The sequence below is a fragment of the Pipistrellus hanaki genome (assembly GCF_964339955.1).
Source record: "Pipistrellus hanaki genome assembly, chromosome: 1".
NCBI lineage: Eukaryota > Metazoa > Chordata > Mammalia > Chiroptera > Vespertilionidae > Pipistrellus > Pipistrellus hanaki.
Window position 1 is genome coordinate 129,585,802 of NC_140503.1, and position 14,902 is coordinate 129,600,703.

At 47.2% G+C, this 14,902-nt stretch overlaps 1 protein-coding gene and 1 long non-coding RNA gene across 4 annotated transcripts in view; one reads left to right on the forward strand and one right to left on the reverse strand.

Annotated features, from left to right (window-relative positions):
* The window catches only part of LOC311614394, a 119,157-nt gene extending 113,000 nt beyond the window's left edge, over positions 1-6,157 (reverse strand). The window contains exon 1 of the long non-coding RNA XR_014793635.1: positions 6,080-6,157. This is a non-coding gene — a long non-coding RNA (uncharacterized lncRNA). The remainder of the gene's footprint in view (positions 1-6,079) is intronic.
* PFKFB3 (6-phosphofructo-2-kinase/fructose-2,6-biphosphatase 3) overlaps positions 1-14,902 on the forward strand; it is an 88,311-nt gene that overhangs the window by 5,447 nt on the left and 67,962 nt on the right. The gene's annotated exons all lie outside the window — the stretch shown is intronic.

Sequence of the window (14,902 nt, forward strand, 5' to 3'; positions counted from 1 at the left end):
TGGGAGTGCAGAGAGCAGATCCTGAAAGACACTGTCCAGGAGGAGCCGGGCTGGTCCTTGGTTCTCTCCTTTTTTTCCTGAGCGCCTCTGCTGTGCCCGGCACCACCCTCTGTTCAAGGAGTCTGCTTTGGCACACTATGTTCTGGGGCGCTCTCTCCTCCCTTGGGCCTACCAGCCTGGATGAGAACAGGGCTCCCAGGCTGCTTCAGACCTCTGCCCCTGACACGACTGCAGCATGCTCCCCAAGGAAGGGGACTGCTCAACATTGGCTTTGGCTCGGTGTCTGATCAGGGGCCTTCCATCTCCAGGTTTCCCCTCTGTGGTTTATCTTGTATCTTGTAATTCTCAGCTGACAGTGTCTTTGCTGGCCTTTCATCATTGAGCTTGCACCCTTCTAACATTTTCCTATTACTCTGCTGTGGTCAGGTGTGTTCCTTAGCGTCCACTAGTGGCCAGCCCAGGGGCCACCCTGTGCTTTTGCAACCTGTTGCTACCCCCTGTTGCTACCCTCTGACATGCTTTTTCTTGGACCCACATCCTCCCTAATGCCTGCCATCCTTCACGCTACATTTACACAGGCATGCACGTGCCCGTGCGTATACACATGTGAATACTTCTCATCATTCCTTACTGCCCTGCTCAAATTTAGGTCTTCTCTGCTCCTCCCCATCTAATCTAAGTAGATGGGGCTCTTGTGTGGGTATATCCTGTCCCGTAACCAGCGTTTCAAACATGTCCTCAAAGTATTTCCTGGATGTTCATCTGTCAGCTATTCGGGGAGGGTCTGTATACCATACTTCTACAGGGCCAGATGGTAGCAAGTGCTTCATAAATTCTTGGGCTCGGTCATTTGTCAAAAACTCCCATTTCTCTAGAATTGGGTAGTTGCAGAGCCAACTTAAGATATAATCAAAACCATAATCACTGAAAGATTACAGTCCTCTCCCCACGTGTAAATTTAAAATAAAGACAATACCAAGCCATGAATGTAAGCAAGGTGGACACATTTCTGGTTTTCACTTTGGTCACCATTTTGGTACTTTTGGGGGACTCTGAACAACATTAACAATATCAACAGGTGCTGCAAGACTAGGTGTAGTCAGCTCCGGGGGAGTCTCACGCAGACAGGCTTTCTTCCTGTAGAGAGCTAAAAGCACCAGTAGACCCTTGAAGTGTTCAAGCATCCATCGCATTCTTCATCCTCTTCAGTGAATTGTGAGTCTCTTCTAACTTTCCAGGCCACTGGGAAAGGAAGAGGGCAGGGGTGGGGTCTTCATAGTTGTCCCAGTACTTAGCCTTTTCCTTTCCTCCCTATCTGCAGCCAGTCCCCAGGATGTGTGGGAAACAGCACCGTGGGGTGTAAGGAAGGCCAGTCTTCCCATCCTTCCCAATTACGTATTTATGTAGAAAGCCGGAAAAAATGAACAAGGGGGGGAGATGTCACACAAGGGCGGTGGGAGAGGCAGAGGCAGTGGGACAGAGGAAGGAGGAGAAGGGCAGAGAAGGGAGCAGTGCCCCCAGCCCAGACCCCTGCCTGCTGCTCTGTAGGAGGAGTTGGGGTCTGATCACACAACACCCTTCAGGGGTCAGCAACCTTTAAGACATAAAGAGCCACTTGGACCCGTTTTCGAAGGTAAAAAAAAACCTTGGAGCCGCAAAACCATTGCGACATAAGTGATACAGCTCCCCGCCCCACCCTGCTATCTGCCCTGCTAGTGTTGGACCTGCTGGGGGCCGCAGCAAAGGTTCAAAAGAGCCGCATGCGACTCCGGAGCCACAGGTTGCTGACCCCTGCCCTAGGTCCTCTCTAACATCAGCTGGGCCCCCAGAATGGCGGCTCAGGCGACTGCACACCAGACTGACCACTCCTTGTGCAGGAATGTGGCCCTGTTTATGGATCAGTTACTCTAAGTATTTATTAGGCCTTTGCCAGGACAGTTCTGAGAGCGGCCCTGGCAGATACCCACATGCAGCAGCAGTGGTGACGGAGGAAGCTGAGGTGTGGCAGGACACGGCCCTCATTAGGAATGGAATGTGTAGAAAACAGTAGCTGGGAGCTCAGAGTCCAGGAGTGACAGGTCTGCCTGTGCCAGTAACTGGATGGTGATCTCAAGTGAGCCACTTCAGGGCACTTGGCCTCAGCGGTCTGTAAAAGAAGGGTGTGAACTGAGATTCCCTCTGACTTTGACTCATACATCGATGCTTCCCAATTGCCTGGATGCTTATTGCAACACAGAGTGTGCCGATCCTCCAGGCTACGCTGGCTGCCGAGCCAGAGGGCTTCCCTCTGTGCCATGTCCCGGGATCCCGCCTGCTCTCTCCCAGTGTCTCCTGGCCAGAGGCTAAGTTTTCAGCAACGTAGCAAATGAAGAAGTCATGGCCATGGCTTCTATGGTCTCTGTTTCTGTGGCTTTGATTTCAGGACTGAAGTTTGTGCCAAAAGGAAGGTGGTGTTGGGGCCCATGTACCATGGACGCACACGATACCTTTCTGTTCTACTAGGCCCGTCTGGATCTCTGTCTCTGAGGTCAGGCCGTTATCATCATAGGTCCTCGCTCCAGGGCAAAGAACTCTGCGACTCTTCCCAGAGTCTAACGTAATCCTTAGTAGCAGGTCCTCCCATGCAGAACCTCAAGAAAGACTGTCAGGAAGAGACTGAATTAATTTATTTCACAAATTGGAAGCCCTACTGTTTTCCATATACGTTCAATTGTAAGCAACCTGGAAAATGCAGGAAAGTATTTTTTAAAAATTGCTCATCATTTCATGTCCTGCAGAAGACTAGTTCTACCATTTCCTCGTGGTGACTAGGCTAGTGGAGGGGTCAAGAGAAGGAGGGAGGAGTGGCCCCCTTTCCTATGGGCTCTAAACAGCACCTATGGCTCCTGGCTGCATCTTGTGTCCGGGGACTGAGCAAGGGCTGCCTGACCTTGGGGATGTACCAAGTCCTGGCTGGAAGCCAGGCTGTGGAAGCCTGAGGAGGAAACGGGTTGGTGGCCATCCTACCCCGTCCACAAGCAGCCCCTCCAGCTGTTGCTCCGGAAGGCATCTGATATGACAGTTCTGCAAGTGCACTTCCCCTGCCTGTGCTAACCACCAGTTTGTCAGAGAGAGAGGCTTCCTGCTCCCTGTGTCACCGGCCAGATGGAAAACAAGCAGGTCTTTTGGAGGAGGGACCTTGCCCTGCCTTTCCTCCCTTGATGTGCAGGGTGCAGAGCTGTCCTGGATCTTCTGAGGAGACAGCTATGTTCTTTCTCAGGCCTGAATTGCTTTGGCATTTTGCTTGACGCACTGAACCGCAGCGATCAAATTCAGGAAGCCCTCCCACGGCTGCTGAAGTCATCCAGGAAGCTTGGAGATGTGGGCCACCCAGTCACAGGCAGAACAAGGTTTCAGCAGTCAGTGGGTGGCAAGCAGGGGCTTCGAGAGGTGCCCCCAAGAAGAGTGGGTTTCGAAGAAGGAAGAGAGAAAGAGAAGGTCCTGGCCATGAGAAAGATGCATTTTGATGAGGATGGGATCTAGGGAAAGCCTGGCCTTCTGTACCAAGATCTGACTCAGGGTAGCCAGATGCTGGCCGGAAACAACGGGTACAGAACCACCAATTCTCTAAGAACAAAAGAACAAAATCAGACATCTGTGGCTCTTATTCCTGACCACACATTCGAGTTCACTGGGGAGTTTTTAAAAAGTCTGATGTGTCAAGAAAGTCTGACTTAATAGTTCTGGGTTGAGGACTGGACAGAAATATTCATGAAATAGTACTTATCCTTAGGACATACAGTACATGCTGACATTTTCTAATCTATTCCATTTCACTAGAAAAAGTTTTGGGCTACTCTGTATGTGGAGTAGCCCATTCTGTGTCTCACTGCTTCACTAATAAACTCACTTTCACTGAAAAAAGAAAAGAGCCATGGCCACTTTGCTCAGTGGTAAGAGTGTCAGCCTGTAGACCAAAGGGTCAAGGGTTTGATTCCCTCTGTTGCAAGTTCGATCCCTGGCCCCGGTAGGGGCAGGGGTTGTGTCGGAGGCAACCAATGTATCTTACATTGATGTTTCTCTGTCTCCCGTCCTTCCTCCCTTCCACTCGCTCTAAAAATCAGTGGGAAAATATCCTTGGATAAGGATTAAAGAGAAGGAAATTCTGTGTTGGTTTCAGTAAGGAGATTTCTAGACCACTGATGGGGACTAAGGCACAATCTTGAAAATGCCATTCTAGTGCAACAGCTTGCACTGCAGTGCTGGGAAGCTATCAGCTGCATTTCCTAGACTCCCTTATGGCTAGGATTCCAGGTGTGAGTTAGGGTTTCCAGCAAGATGTGGTTAATCTGTTTTAGTGGCTTCTGCAGGCAAGCACTGAAGGTGGACAACCTCTTTTGTGAGGGCTTCCTGAGCTAGGCAGCTGTGGGAAGAAGCAGTGAATCTGGATAAAAGATGGAGGCCCAACAACAACCAGCTATCTGTGAGTGCCACATTTTTCTGGGGGCACTTATAGATAAAATAAACATTCTGGGACCACTAAGAAAGGGAGGGTTATAGATTTGGTAACTGAGGAAATTTGGTAGAAAAGACAAGAAACACAATTGGAAGCCAGCTGGTACCTGGCCTGGCCTGTGATGTTACTTGAGTCACTTCCATAGACCCTTCAATATTGTGGCAAACAGCTGTTCAGTGCCTACTAGACCAGGTGTGGATGAAGTGTTGAGGGTGCAGCCTTCAACAAAACACCTGCCTCATGGAGCTTACATTCTAATTGGGGCAGATGGGCAATAAACAGAGAAGTGAGAAAATACAGAGGAGCCTGATGGGTACAAGTGCTGAGGAGAAAAGTTAAGCAAGAAAGAGGAAGCAGAATCCAGGACTTTTTTTTTTTTTTTTTTTTTTTTTTTGAGAGAGAGAGGGAGAAACATCAATTTGTTGTTCTACTTATTTATGCATTCATTGGTTGATTCTTTTTTTAATCCTATATAATAAAAAGCTAATATGCAAACTGTCCCCTGGACAGCAGTTAGACAGACAAGGAGCTCGACTACTTGCTATGATGTTCACTGACCACCAGGGGGTGGTGTGGGACAAAGGAAGGTCCAGCTGGCAGCCTGAAGGTCCTGATTGGCCCTGACTGCTGGCCAGGCCTAATGCACAATTTTCGTGCACCAATTTCGTGCACTGGGCCTCTAGTATATAAATATATGCTAGGAGCCTGGTGCATGAAATTCATGCATGGGGGGGGGGGGTTCCCTCAGCCCAGCCTGGGATCCCACTCCAATCTGGGATCCCTCTCACAATCCAGGACTGCTGGCTCCCAACTGCTTGCCTGCCTGCCTTCCCGATTGCCCCTAACCGCTTCTGCCTGCCAGCCTGATCACCTCCTAACCACTCCCCTTCCAGCCTGATTAATGGCTAACTGCTCCCCTGCCAGTCTGATTTCTCCTAACTGCCCTCCTCTGCAGGCCTGGTCACCCCCAACTGCACTTCCCTGCAGGCCTGGTTGCCCCCAACTTCCCTCCTCTGCTGGCCTGGTCACCCTTAACTGCCCTCCCCTGCTAGCCATCTTGTGGTGGCCATCTTGTGTCCACATGGGGGCAGTCATCTTTGACCACATGAAGGCAGCCATCTTTGTGTGTTGGAGTGACAGTCAATCTGCATATTACTTGTTTATTAGATAGGATATGGGCCTGGTGCACAGGTAGGAGCTGGCTGGTTTGCCCTGAAGGATGTCCCGGATGGGGCGGGGGGTGGCCTGGGCAAGGGGCCTGTGGTGGTTTGCAGGCTGGCCACAGTTCCCGGCAAACCAAGCAGAGGACCTGGTATCTGGAATTTATTTATCTTCTATATTTGAAACTTTGTAGCCTTGAGTGGAGGCCAGGTCTGGCTAGGAAGCTTGCTTCCTCCATCGCCGGGGACAACCCAAGCCTCCTGCTCTCTCCAGCTCCCTGGCTGCCACTATTTTTGATGGGATTTATTTATTTTCTATAATTGAAACTGTAGCCTTGAGCAGAGGCCAGGCCAGCCAGAGCAGGTCAGAAGCTTGGCTTCCTCCATTGTCAGGGAAACCCAAGCCTCCTGCTTGCTCCATGACCACAGCCATCTTGGTTGGGTTAATTTGCATTCTAGCTCCTGATTGGCTGGTGGGCATAGCTGGTGGGTGTAGCGGAGGAATGGTCAATTGCATGTTTCTCTTTTATTAGTATATATATATTGATATATTTCAGGGAGGAAGGGAGAGGGAGAAAGAGAAACATTAATGATGAGAATCATGGACTAGCTTCCTGCTGTATGTCCCACACTGGGAATGGAGCCCACAACCTTGGGCATGTGCCCTAACCAGGAATTGAACTGTGACCTCCTGGTTCATAAGTTCAACCACTGAGCCACACTGGCTGGGCCACTGGTTGATTCTTATATGTGCCCTGACCAGGGATTGAACCCACAACCTTGGCATATTATGATGATGCTCCAAACAACTGAACTACCAGGCCAGGGCCAAGGCAGGGGCCTTTGAAATAGGATGTCACTGAGAGGTGACCCCCCGAAGAGTGAGGAGTGGGCCCTGTGACATACTTTTTGTTTGTTTTTCTCCCCCTTTACCTCCAATATGATATCTTAGGGAAATGCTCAAACTTATTTATTTGTGTAGGTGCAGAGGTGGGGCCTCCTTGTGCTGAATGTTGGAGGTGAGGCTGGAGCAGCATGAGTGTGGGGCAAGGGTCAGAAAGACAGGGGCGGATCATGGAGATCATTGTAAGGCCTTGGCCTCTCACTCACAGTGGGATGGGAAGCCCTCATCGGGTTTTAGCGGAGGCGTGGAATTAATAAACGGCCTATCCATTTGTACAGTGTGTGGCTGCCCTCCTGTAAGTAGCTTGTAGAGTGATGAGAATGAAGCAGGGAGACCAGATCTATCTGGCAGTGGCAACTCTGGCTTAGGTCAGGATGGTGGAGGGCAGGTGGTTGTGCTTGGATTCTGAATATATTTAGGAGATAGGGACAGCAGGATTTGTCAGTGGTTTGATGTGGGTGAGAGTGAGTTGTGGAAGCGTCCTGACTTCATCTTAGGAGGCATGTAGAGATGTTGGTAAGCACTGCCCGTTTTCACAGCTGCACCAATAGCAGCAGCTGAGCTTTCTATGAGTTCCTTGAGCTCTGCAACCTTGTAGAGTGACGATGACAGTAGCAATGGGATTTCCCTGAGGTTGTTTCTGTCCCTGGGTCAAAAGGATGGGGACTCAGCAGACAGCCTTGTAGAAAGATACATTATGCCCTCACCAGTTTTGCTCAATGGATAGAGCGTCGGCCTGTGGACTGAAGGGTCCCAGGTTCGATTCCAATCAAGGGCATGTGCCTTGGTTTTGGGCACATCCCCAGTAGGGGGTGTGCAGGAGACAACTGATCGATGTTTCTCTCTCATTGATGTTTCTAACTCTCTATTTCCCTCCCTTCCTCTCTGTAAAAAAAAAAAATTCAATAAAAAATATATTTAAAAAAAGAAAAAAGACATTATGCTCTGGCCAACTGCCTGATAGGCCCTTCTTTGAAGAAGAAACTGGCTTTCAAAATCATGGTTGCTGATTATTGCCACGCCTTAGGGATTTTTGAAGTTTTTATGTGGTTTACACATGGGTAAAGGTGGGGAAGCATTTGGTAGGTTTTCCATGTTACCTAGTTAGCAGTTACGTTTCTGTCTGTTCCTTGGTTTCCATAAACAGTGAAAGGCTCCATTGTGGGGGAAGGGGAAATACCTGCTCCAGGAAGGCTTCATGAACAAACAGCCCAGCCTTGAGCTGACCACTTAGCCTCCAAACAGGGCAACCAGTTCAACCTGGCTTGTCTGGAATTTCCCCATTTTAGTATGGAGAGTCAGGAGACCCAATAACCTCCTCAATCCCAGGCAAATCCAGGATTGTTGGTCAACCTACCTCCAGCCAGCCCTGAGCCATAGGCTTGATGACAGCTAGATGACCTCATTTTAGAGAAATGGGTTTTTAAATCTCATTAATGTTTGAATAATGAAAGGAAAGAATCCACCTTAATTTTATGGCCCTGGACTATAGCTTGAAACTATAGATATGTTTCAAATCAATTCTGTCAACAGACATATTAGAGAATCAAAACAAGAATTATTTTATCAACAGGTTGCCTCATAGTAACTAACAGTAAAGGAATCTGAATCTGTAAATGGCCTGGTTCTGTGTGAACATCTAAAACTTGAATGCCATCCCTTTATAATAAAAGTGAGGCAGTTAGCATCCACTTTACCATGAATCATGTTTGCTGTTGCTACATCATTTCCCAGATAAAAATGGAGGAAAATGGAATCCACTTAAATCTGAAATCATGTTTTGTGCAAATCCTGGTTTAGATAAAAGCTTTTCATTGAAAGCCATTTGAATGAAGCAAAGGTCATACTGTCACTGCTGCTTTATAGGAAATTGATTTCTTAACCTTACAAAACTTAAAATAAAATTTTTTGGAATGCATACCAATAAGTAACACACAGCATGACAGTAAAATCATAATCCATTCTATAGAAGAACCAACTGTACTGAGCAAGGAGACAGTCTTTTTTTTTTTTTTTTTTTTCATCTGTGGCTGTGATCCTTTCGTTGGCTTTTATTGGGAATAACAGAAGGACTGAAAAAAACCTTTTCAAAAAAATCAGCCAGTGTATAACATCACATCTATATACACTGAGTGGCCAGATTATTATGATCTCTGAATGCATAAGCATCTGGCCAGTTAGTGTATATCTTATATAATAAAAGGCTAATATGCAAATTATCCCTTTAACTGGGAGTTCAACCACCAGGCAGGCCGGCCAACTGCCCATGTCCCCTCTGCCTGGCCAGGCTGGCTGGACCCCACCCATGCACGAATTCATGCACCGGGCCTCTAATATATTTATATACTATATACACTGAGTGGCCAGATTATTATGTGTTCAGAGATCATAATAATCTGGCCACTCAGTGTCTATAAAAGCATAAGCAACGAAATGTCCGAACTTGTCACTATGACATACACTGACCACCGGGGGCAGACACTCAATGCAGGAGGTGGTCAGTGCGCTCCCATAGAGGGAGTATCGCTCAGCTGACCAACAGGCGCCAGATGCAGGGCTCAAAGCTGGCCGCGACAGCCGAGAAATGGCAGCAGAGCTGCAGCGAGCTACCGATCCATGGCAGCAGGAGGTGCAGTGGGGCCAGGATGAGCAGGAGCAGCAGGCAGCATTGGACTGGAGGTTTCAGCCTGATCCCCGCAAGCTATGCCGAGGGACCCCACCAGTGCACGAATCCATGAAAATGCAAATGAAGACTACAATGGGAGACACAATTTTACCCATTTTGTTGGCAGAAGTGAAGAAGTCTGATAGCTTTAAGAGTTGGAGAGAATGTGTATCAGAAGGGTCTCTGGTACATTGTGGTGGGTATGTAAATTGGTACAAGTGCCTTGGAAACAGTTTGGGATTGCCTTATAAAATTGAAATTCACATACCCTATAATCAGGTGTGTTATTCTGAGATGTGTCACTGAGAGAAACTCATGCCTAGATGATGTTCAACAGCAGCACGCTGATAGGAACATTTTAATTTTTTGCATATATTTTTATTGATTTCAGAGAGGAAGGGAGAGACAGAAACATCAATGATGAGAGAGAATCATTGATTGGCTGCCTCTGCACGACACTTACTGGGGATCCAGCCTGCAATCTGGGAATATGCCCTTGAGCAGAATTGAACTAGGACCTTATAGTCCGGCAGGCTTTCTATCCACTGAGCCAAACCAGCTAGGGCAGGAACACTTTTAAACAACCAAATGCACACAAGAAAAGAATGAATGAATTCTTGATATAGTCAAAATGGAATATTATGGTACAGTCTGAAGGAGTTACACTCTGATAGACAGCTACATTCAATATTGCTAATGACTATTCTTTTGTTGTTAATCCTCACCCAAGGATCTTTTTCCATTGATTCTTAGAGAGAATGGAAGGGAGGCGGAGGGACACACAGAGAGAAAAACATCAATGTGAGAGAGACACATGAATTGGTTGCCTGGGCCAAGAATGGAGCCTGCAACTGAGGTACGTGCCCTTGACCAGAATTGAACCTCAGTCCATGGTGACGCTCTATTCATTGAGTCAGACCAGCTAGGGTGTTTTTTTTTTGTTGTTGTTGTTTTTTGTTTTTAAATATATAATATTTTATTGATTTTTTACAGAGAGGAAAGGAGAGAGAGTTAGAAACATCGATGAGAGAGAGCCATCGATCAGCTGCCCCTTGCACACCCCCTACTGGGGACGTGTCCACAACCAAGGTACATGCCCTTGACTGGAATCGAACCCGGGACCCTTCAGTCCGCAGGGTGACGCTCTATCCACTGAGCCAAACCAGTTTCGGCATTTTTCTTTTTTAATGTGTTTTTATTGATTTCAGAGAGAAAGGGAAAGGGAGAGATAGAAACATCAATAATGAGAACCACTGACTGGCTGCCTCCTGTACACCCCCTTCTGGGGATTGAGCCTGCAACCCAGGCAAGTGGCCTGACCTGGCATTGAACCGTAACCTCCTGATTCATAGGTGGACACTCAAACACTGAACCACCCCTGCCGGGCAGGGATAGTCTTAATCCTATTTTAATGATTAATATTTTTGAAGATCTAGTACACTTTTTCCCTCCCTTAGAAAGCAAATTGCCTAATTGTACATTATTAGATTCAGGTCAAACATTTTTGGCAGGAAAATTGCTTTGATAATGTGTGTCCTTCTTACTGGCATTATGTCAACAGACTACGGCAGAGATTTTCAACCTTTTTCATCTCATGGCACACATAAACTAATTACTAAAATTCTGAGGCACACCAAAAAATACACTTTCTTGCTGATATGACAAAAACAATAGGTATGACTGATTTCATTCACAACAGACAGCTATGGTTGTGTTGACTGTTGTCATTTTTTTATTTGACAATCTAAGGGAAAAGAGGTCAGTGCCCCTGATTAAATAGGTACTGCATGTATTAAATATTCTTATGGCACATCGGTTTAAAAAAATCACTGGACTAGAGTGTTAGGTAGCTTATCCCTTTAATCATGATGTAAATATTTTGTTGTGTCATTTGTAAAGGTAACTTTTCCCCCTTTGTAATTAAAAACATATCTATTGAGGATCTTTTAGGATCACCCACAACACGTGAATAAAATATTCTTTTCCCAATAATCTTTGTTTAAAATTTATTTTAGAGAAAGGAAGGCAGAGAGAGAGAGAGAGAGAGAGAGAGAGAGAGAGAGAGAGAGAGAGGAAGAGAGACATTGGTATATAGGAAGATGCTCTAACCATCTGAATCACACTGCCAGGACTGTTCCCAATAATCTTTTGTGCAATGGTTTTAATGTGTATTTTTTATTCTTGACTGAAACATAATTATCATGGCTAATTAATAAAAGAAATGTCAATTTACTAATTGTCATTCAACATTTATTAGTTGGCATTATTTTACAAAGAAGAGCTTTTCTACCTACCTCCTCCCTTTAAAATAGTTTTAATTTTACTACTCTTAATGTAAGAGTAATAGTATAGATTTAGGGCTTTTAAAAAGTATTACTGCAGCCCGCTGGCATGGCTTAGTGGTTGAGTGTCCACCTATGAATCAGGGGTTCTTGGTTGGATTCCTGGTCAGGGCACACGCCCAGGTTTCCAGCTCGATCCCAGTGGGGGGCGTGCAGGAGCAGCCAATCAATGATTCTCTCTCATCATTGATGCTTCTATTTCTCTCCCTCACCCTTCCTCTCTGAAATCAATAAAAGTATATTTAAACAGTATATGTATACCAGGGACTACTACGGTGCTGTAAATAGAAAGAACTCTTACCATTTGCAACAGCATGAATGGACCTAGAGAGCATTATGCTAAGCAAAATAAGCCAGTCAGAGAAAGATTAAGTATCACATGATCTCACTCATATGTGGAATCTAATGATCAACATAAACTGATGAACAAATGGAAGGCAGAGGAGGGTGGGTGGTCGGGGAAGAGATCAATCAATGAACTTATATTCATCACCCATAGTCACAGACAGTGGGGTGGTGAAGGCTTTGGGGGGAAGTGGGAGAGGGCAATAGGGGAAAAAGGGATATATGTAATACTTTCAACAATGAAGATTACACACACACACACACACACACACACACACACACACACACACACACAATGTTAAGAGTCCATTCCTGCCATTCATTTTGATGTTCAAATTGTCTCAGATTTCGCTGAGAGCCCTTTCAAACTGGTTGCCATGTCCTTTTGACACATCCCCATCATTTTTTAGCTCTTCCTTATATTCTGCCAGAATTAGATGATCCAGGCTCAGCCTTGGGATCAGCCACTTCCCGAAGGAGCTCTGGTGACTTTTAGTGAAGTATGATAGGAACAAAGCTCTGGGCTCTTGTGTGCTTCTTGCTACCGGAGTATCACTGTTCCTAGGGCTTTTTTAAAAATATATTTATTGATTTCAGAGAGGAAGGAAGGAGATAGAAACATAAATGATGAGAATCATCCACTGACTTCCTCCTGCATGTCCCACACTGGGGATCAAGCCTGCAACCTGGGAATTGAACTGTGACCCCCTGGTTCATAGGTTGACACTCAAACTCTGAGCCATACAGGCCGGGCTCTAGGGCCTTTTTAATGGACAGAACTAGGAAACAGATTTTTTTAAAACCATAAATTCTTACTTTTATCTTATTCTAGTCCAGTACCAGAAAGTTCTTCCTTTCCTCTCATATTCTAGTTGTAGCTTCCATTTGCTTTTTATATTTTCCAGCAAATTAAAAAAAAAATCCTGAATCTTCTTTACTCCTGGTATTGTTAATTAGGAAAATAAAATTCCCAATTCCCCATGAACAATGACATTGAGGAGATTGTAAATTCAGTGCAGAGGTGAGGACTAATATCAAATCTTCTGGGGCTTAAAAAAAAAATCACCCTAGTCAGTTTGGATCATTGGTTAGAGCGTCCACCTCTGGACTGAAGGGTTGAGGGTTCAATTCCAATCTAGGGCCCGTATCTCAGTTACAGGCTTGATCCCTAGCCCGGGTTGGGGCACTTTAAGGAGGCAACCAATCAATGTGTCTCCCTTATATGGATGCTTCTCTCTTTCTGTCTCTCCCTCTCCCTTCCACTCTGTAAAAATTCAGTGGGAAAAGTATCTTCAGGTGAGGATTAACAAGTAAATAAATGAATCTGCACATACCAGATAGTCTCAAAGGAAACACAGCCAGGAATATTCTGTTACTTCCATTTCCCCATTCACAATGAATGTATATTACTTTTTAAAAATAACAAACATAACCTTTAAGGCAAAAAAACAAAACACCCCTATATAGATTGGATGTCAACACTTTGGTGCTGTATGCTGTATAATACCATGTATATGCTCTATATATTGTAGGGCAGGAAAAATTTTTTTTCCTCTATCCTAGGTTCTTGGCTGAGACATCCCACCCCCAGTAAAAAAAAAACAACACACACACACACAGAACAGGTGGGAAAAACTTTTTTAGTTATGCTAAAGAAACTCCACAAATATATGACTCAAAAGGCTGGGCTGAGGAAAGGGGTAGGGGTCTGGGCTTCAAAGGGGAGGGAGAAAATTCATAGGAAGGTAAGAGAGGAAGGTTTGCCCTGCCATACAGACAAGTCTCCCCGGTGCGGTGCTCTCTGGGAATTGATACTAGTCTTATCCCTTTTTAATGCCAATTTCTCTTACACGGGAGTAACTTCTGTTTTTAGAGCTTCTCCTGTGTCTAAAAGTTCCTCAAAAATAATAAGCTTAAAATAATCCTTCTGTCAAGAGGCATGTCTGGGGGTGGCACATGCTGGTACCTTTCCCCGGGAGCCAGGCGCGGTGGGGGCAGAGATGATCAGGGACCAGGGAAGCGGGGCAGAGGGGAGGGCTCTGCAGCTCCCTGCCTAGGCTGGGGGGACAGGGCGGAGCAGCCCCGCTATTCACACCCCGCCCGGCCCCGCCAACCTCCAGGAGGGTTCCGGGACCGGGGTGGGCTCCTCACAGCCGCCCGCCGCTCCCGCACCCGCGCGGATGCCAGGGGGAGGCCGGCTGAGCTGAACAGGCTGGGCTGGGAGAGGTGGGCCAAGGACGCGCTCCCCGGTCGCGAGGGGCAGGGCGGGGCAGGGCAGGGCGGGGCCGGCGGCCTGGCGTGCGTCTTGATTGGCTGGAGGCTCAGGGCACGAGCCGATCAGCGCACGCCCCGCCCCCCGCGCCGCGCTGCACGCCGCTTTCACGTGCCGTCGCCCCAGCTCGCTCCGCGCCGCCGCGGAGCTGCGCACGTGGGTGCCGTGTGCACGGGCACAGCCTGGCCCGGGGAGAGGCCTCGTGCCTCCCGGCTTGCAGCTTGTTTTGGTTTTCGTTTTCCTGGCAAAGGGTTCTCCCCCCTCCTCCTCCGCCCTGCCACCAAAGCCTCGGGAATGCCGTGCTTGGTAAATTCGCCAGAGGAAATAGGGCGGCAGCTGATTAGACGGACCCTGGGTGGGGAAACATTAAATAAAAGTTCTGAACGTAGGGACTGGGGAGTACATAGTGTTAAGTGCCCGATGCTGCTTTTTCTTCCTGCTTGGCAGGAAGAGGTACCGAACCCGCAGAACGTGTACGCGATGTTTTGTGCAGCAGCACGTAAACATCCCCGCAGCTGCCGTGGGAAGAAGCCTCCTGAGGGCTGAGGGCCACAGTGGTTCCCGGAAAGCACAGCCACCTTCTGGGTGTGAGCTCTCCCAGTCCCTGGCTGTGCGCCCAAACCCAGACCCAGAGCTGAGGACCCCCACCCCCACCCCCAGGGCCTAGAATGAATTGGGATCCTGGCTGCATCGACTATATCGTTAAGAGAGCCCAGAGT